The sequence below is a fragment of the Alosa sapidissima genome, chromosome 11 (genome assembly GCF_018492685.1).
Source record: "Alosa sapidissima isolate fAloSap1 chromosome 11, fAloSap1.pri, whole genome shotgun sequence".
In the NCBI taxonomy this organism is placed as follows: domain Eukaryota; kingdom Metazoa; phylum Chordata; class Actinopteri; order Clupeiformes; family Clupeidae; genus Alosa; species Alosa sapidissima.
Genome location: NC_055967.1, coordinates 33,995,218 through 34,000,910, shown reverse-complemented (window position 1 = coordinate 34,000,910; position 5,693 = coordinate 33,995,218).

The window sequence follows — 5,693 nt, the reverse complement described above, 5'->3', positions numbered from 1 at the left end:
TATGTCTGTGACCATGTATGTCCCAATCCGTGCCTGTGATCATGCAGGATGAAAAGCAGTATGGAAAATGTGAAAAAGAATTTCCCTAAGGGGACAACTAATAAACTAACTAACTTACTTGGTGTGAGGCCCATGGTCAGAGGAGGTCCCATAGTTGGGAGAAAGAGGGATATAGAAAGGGGAGGGGGAGAGAGAGAGAGAGAGAGAGAGAGAGAGAGAAGGACAGAGATAGGGAGCCATGATCACCCATGTTAATGGGGCATGGCTGATGGGATTGTCCACGGCCGCTGGCCCTAGAGGACCATCAGTGTCAGCGCCTTGAAGCACCTCTCCATGCTCTATCCACAAACAGCTAAGGACAAAGACTTAATCAAACTGGAGGGTTTGTGTGTGTGGGTCACTGACAAATAAGGCTTTTTAAAATACAATAAAGAGTTTTATATTAAAATAACTTTTAGTCCAACTATGAAAAGAAAATATCTATTTTTTATTCTATTTTTTGGGGTCATCTTGATGAGGCAATATCCTGTTTACTCTATTCCCTCTTCAATTCAAAATAAACATTCTATAAATCTGGTTGCAAAGCCCTGACACTTCAGATATGCAAATTTCCAGACAAAAGTTTTTTTCAATTTTCAAAACAATTTAAGTGAACTAGTAAATAAACTAGTATAATATAATAAAATAAAATAATAAAATTATGCCCCCATATTTATTTTTAATTTCCTTACCTTTTAAATTCTATATTTAACATAGTGTTAATTTGCTCGGACGGTTGTGCCACCTGACATTTTGAGGGTTGACATGATAACATATATATATATATATTTTTTATGACAAACATAAAGTATATTCAAATTATACAGGTTTTATAGAATAATTTAATGCTTGTTATGAACCATTTAACTATTTTAAACCAAAGTAATGGACTGGGACACAAAAATCTGCATGTCACGTCATTGACCCGTGTGTGTGTGTGTGTGTGTGTGTGTGCTTAGAAAGTCAATCGGGATGTGGAAAAGATCAGAATTTTATATCTTAACCAGAAAGAATTATGATAAAAACAATGAGATAATTCAGTCTCATCAAAGTTGATCAGCTCTGAAATTCTGGCCTAGCTTTTTATATCAAACATCCCTGTCAGAGACACACTTGGGGTTGAGTGCATGGACAGTCTACACTAATGAGTTAAAAAAATTGTTGGCTTTGAAGTAACACGATAGGGTAGATCAACATCAACATAACACATCTGAGACAGAGTTCTAGCCGGGTTTAAAATGGCAGCAATAACAATTAATACTGTGATGACACCATACTCGAAGATCCCATCTTCACACCCCAACCCTGGCGGCATACACACGGCTTTGCTACTCGCCCCTAGTGTTTGGCTAAGCTGCAACAGCCCTGTCACGGCCGGTGGGCTCTGCCCAATCTCAGAGCAGTCTACCCTTCTCTTTCATCATCTATACCCGATTGCACCACAATGGCACGCCACTTCCTCACAAAGCCATGTTCACTTCTCCTTATTTTCCAGCACTGGTGCCAACAAACGGACCCCCCACTCCGTCCCTGGCACCGTGCCCATGTTAAGTGCCCAACGCAGGCCGCTCGGCGCCTACCGCGCTTAGTGGCCACATTTTAGTGTTTGGCGTCACCGTGGGAGCCCAGATTAGCCGCTGCCGTGCCCTTAAATCCGACCGAGCGGGAACCCGTCGGCGTGCGGTTTCCTCGGTAAAGACGGATGGTAACCAGCCCCCCACCCCGGAGGAATACCAACCCCAGAGGCCCTGCGATTGCACCACCACCTGGCCCCTGCCGTGAAAATCACCAATAAAAAACAAGAGGAGCTCTTGATATCTGATCTAATTGGGCTCATCAGTATGAGCGAGGGAAGTATGGAGGTAGGAGAAGAAAAGGGGGTTTGGTTTTGGGGGATGTAGGGGGTGGGTGGGGTGTAGGGGGTGGGGGGCGTAGGGGGTGGGTGGGGGTGGGGTAGGCTTTGTCTGCCAAAAAAATTAAAATAAAAGTGCAGATGATACTTCTGAACGCCGGAAAGCCTGGGAAGTTCCACAAATTAGCTATTTTGCATGGCCGTCTATAAGAAAGAGATGGAGTGTGACAAAGTCCAAATGGTGCTGTCACGGGGAGCGCAGTAGTCTCAGCCAAAGGACCACACTTCCTTTGAGGGGCCAAAAGATCAGCCTAAACCCCCATCCCAATATGGGTGACGTCCCCATCTACTGTTCCATGTTTCTCATCCCAACAAGAGCTCAGCCTTGTCATTTCTATTCTCCTTCTTTTCCCAGATAATTTTGTTTTGAAAAAGCAACGGGTCGGATTTCAGCGCTTGGAACGCCACTGCTGCCTTGTGGGTCGCTGGTTAGTTTTTTAATGCGTTGCCGTGGCCTCCAAACCCCTTCTGTTTTCAGAGTCTTTTGTTTGACTGCTGCCAGTTGAGAGAGACTTGGCAGCCTTGTCAGGTGGTGATAGGGACATACTCCATAATGTTGGACACACACGCCAAAGCTCTGCTTAATAGCTGTCCAGATCAGAAAAAAGGGGGAGAGAGAGAGAGAGAGAGAGAGAGAGAAAAGGGAGAGAGAGAGAGAGAGAGAAAGAGACAGAGAGAGAGAGAAAGACAGTGAGAATGACAGGGTCCCGTTCTGCAGAGAGGATAGGGCTCATGGACATAGAGACGCACACACACACACACACACACACACACACACACACACAGATTTCCTGCGTTAACTCATGGGCTCACTACTACATAACATACCACCTATGACGATTACATTCTCAAATTGTCTAATTTCCACATGCAGTGCTTCATGAGTATTCATCATTTTGAACATTTACCACTTGTCCTCACATCATGCAATACTTTAATTCAAGATTAATGAGCAACTGAAGTCATGTGTGTCCTTACATTTCTTCAGAATGTAAAGGGGATATAAGGCAGACTACAATGCATTGTGTACCTATGTAACTTCATCTGGGGCCATTACCAGAGCTCTGGCACAGTAAGTTCGAAACGGAACTGCATTGCACTTGCTATAAACACCAAGGTAGTTTCGCTCTGTCTGACGCTGGGTACATTCCTTAGCTTTTGTCACAGCTACGCTTGAAATTACCCTTGGAAAATTTGGGTAGTGGTAACTGAGCAAAATGGGGGAATAAACCGCAAAAAGCAGGCACTTGTGGAGTGAAGAGGCAAAACTGATCCAGTTTAGCTTATCCTTTAAAAAAAAAAGTCCATGGGTCCCACACAAGAAAATACCATAACACTGCATGGCAACATTGTTGGGAAACATTGAGGCAAATAGGATTAAAGTGCATCTGAAAAAGAGACCACTGAGTTGAGTCCACATTTTTAATCCAAATATCTTACGCATAAACTGTTGATCTGATCACAAAATGGCAGTGATCTGTTTTCTCGCAGATGGCCATGTTTGCTTACACACTGGGTAGCCTGCTAAAGACTGTCACACAGCAAGTCATAACAATTAAGCCAACTATAATTAGACAACAGTTGCTTACAATGCTTAGCAGGGAGGGACAATAGGGGAAGTGATCCACTGTAATTGAGACAGGGACGATTATTAGCGAATAGCACCTCCTTGCTTGAGTGTGAATGTACTGTGGGCCAGACCTGACGTCTCTAATATGTTAATAGTGTAAAGTATTTAGCAAGGAGGTGGTACATGCACTCATCATGGACAGAGCACCTTTAACAGGACATGCTATCCTGGATTGCCTTGTGAAAGGACATAGACAACTGGTCTAAGTTTGAAAAATCTCAAGTGACGTTCAAGTTGACAAAAGGACACATTTTGTTTATTTTTTTTCCTGACCATACCTTTTTTTTTATTTAAAGGAATGTCTATACCACACAGGGAGAACTTGGCTGTAACTAATTCAACGGCACCCGAAACAATATTGCCTAACCGTTTCAACACCATTTGTAGGTGACAAAAATGTAGCAAAATGGACCACCAAGGCAGATAGCAACAAAGAGGAACAGATAGAGAGAGAGAGAGAGAAAGAGATAGAGAGAGAGAGAGAGAGAGAGAGATAGAGAGAGAGAGAGAGAGAGAGAGAGAGAGAGAGAGAGAGAAAAAGAGATAGAGAGAGAGAGAGAGAGAGAGACAGAGGCGTCTGAGTGAGTGGGGAACCACCTCAGCGTGACATGTCAGTAACTGCCGCATCACCCCGGGGTCTGTGCCACCAGGAGCACTCTGGCCGTTCATCCATCCCTGTGTGTCTGTCATACATGCATACCAGAGCGGTCCCAAACCCCTGTCCAGCTTTAGTGTCCCGTCGCGTTGGCCATCACCCGGCTGGCCCTGCTGTCTCTCTCTGTGTGTGTTCCCCTGGGATCCCCCATCCCCGGCTGAGATGCAGGGCTAACGCGAGGAGATCAAAGGCTGACGCTTATCAAAACACTGGCACTCTGATCCAGGCTAGGGTCTACCAGGCTAGCATTACGGGTGCCCTACTGCGGCCAACTGTGGCCCAGCCAAGTCCCTCAGAGAAGCAAGGTTGCACTGTATGTTTGCAATGTATAGCAATGTTTGCAAATGAATAGCCTTAAAAATGCATAAATGTACAATAGTAGTGTTTGTGATGATGACCAAATGTGTACATGCAGAACCATAAAATTATGTACTGATTTATCCAAACATGTAGCACTGAATATTATTATCAAGATGAAATCCTTCAAATCATTAAATTATAGTTAATCTTTCTCTTTCAAAAATCTCTCTTTGTATTAACTAAGGCAAGACACCAATGTATTCCTCTAACAATTATAGTGCTGATCTTCAGTTTAAAAAAATATCACAATCACCTAACAAATACAAACTCATTAAATTCCTGCAAAGCAGAATAAACACCCCACATAAGCACAAGGCGTAGACTAAACTTGTTAGCCACATATCCTGAAGACAACAGAATAAACAGAAGTGATGGACGTTTCAGCAGCTGCAAGGCCTCTGTCCACTGGGTTAATAATGCAGATATAATTGGTTAATGTGCATCATCCTGTAGCCCCTGAGGCTGGTCCATTTGGGCCCCGGGCATGGCCTGCTCAGCCCAGGGCTAGACAGGAGCACGAGGGTGGAGGAGTGCTGGGGGTCCCCATGGCTTTTAGACTAATGGGGGTGCAGGACCACACAGAGAGAGAGAGAGAGAGAGAGAGAGAGAGAGAGAGAGAGAGAGAGAGAGAGAGAGAGGGAGAGAGAGAGAGAGACACACGTTGTATGTACACACACACGCACACATACACACACACATACACACACACACAGAGGGAGAGAGAACCAAACTTATAGGTTTACCTGACCTTGTGAATAACCTGCAGTGTAATAAGACTCTCATTAGATTCTATAATAGGTATTTAAACAGATGTGTTGAGGGGCGGTAAGTTTGCATCTAGTCTGGTAAGAGCATCTCCTGTAACCGAGAGTATTTTAGTGTGCGAGTGAGAGATTATACATCAAGTGATGAAATATGGGTACAGAAGGGAGGAAGTACAGAAATAGTAAACATGGGAATGCTGAAGTGTACATTTCTGTGTATACCCACACTTCACACATACTGGACGCATAAGCACACATGCATACATTGCATACACACTCACACACACACACACACACACACACACACACACACACACACACACACACACACAC